The sequence below is a fragment of the Orycteropus afer genome, unplaced genomic scaffold, assembly GCF_000298275.1.
Source record: "Orycteropus afer afer isolate SDZICR_OR568_19922 unplaced genomic scaffold, OryAfe1.0 scaffold00028, whole genome shotgun sequence".
Taxonomy (NCBI): domain Eukaryota; kingdom Metazoa; phylum Chordata; class Mammalia; order Tubulidentata; family Orycteropodidae; genus Orycteropus; species Orycteropus afer.
The window spans coordinates 15,431,969-15,432,868 of record NW_006921615.1 but is presented as its reverse complement, the minus strand read 5'-3'; positions in this window follow the sequence as shown (position 1 = coordinate 15,432,868).

Below are 900 nucleotides of genomic sequence, written 5' to 3'. Positions count from 1 at the left end.
ATTTGTCAATAATTACACCGAATGTCAATGGATTAAATGCACCACTGAAGAGACGGAGAGTTGCAGATTGGATGAGAAAACATAACCCATCAATATACTGTCTACAAGAGACACACCTTAGAGACAAAGACAAAAATACACTAAACATCAAAGGTTACAAAAAATATATCAAGCAAATGGCAACCAAAACAGAGCAGGAGTGGAAATATTAATTTCTGATCGAACTGACTTTAAGACAAAAAAAACCATACAAGACAAGGAAGGAGAGTATATAATGATTAAAGGATCAATTGAACAACAAGATATAACCATTATAAATATCTATGGACCCAATGAAAGAGCCCCAAAATACATAAATCAGACTTTAAAAGAGCTGAGAAAGCAAATAGATGACTCCACAGTCATAGTGGGAGACTTTAATACACCACTTTCAATGAAAGATAGAACGGGAAAGAAATTCAACAAAGATGAAGAAGAGCGAAACAATACAATCCACCAACTTGACCTTATAGACATCTACAGAGCACTTCACCCAACAACAGCACAATATACATTCTTTTCCGGTGCACATGGAACATTCTCCATGATAGACCATATATTAGGCCATAAAGCACACCATAATAAATTAAAAAAACATTGAAATACCGCAAAGCATCTTCTCAGATCACAATGCTATCAAATTAGAAATCAACAATAGGAAGATCTACAGAAAAAGAGCAAACACATGGAAACTGAACAACATTCTCCTTAAGAAAGACTGGGTAAGAGAAGAAATAAAAAAATAAATAAAAAAGTTCCTTGAGTAAAACAAGAATGAAAACACAACATACCAAAATCTTTGGGACACAGCAAAAGCAGTGATCAGAGGCCAATTTATAGCAATAAATGCACACATCAAAA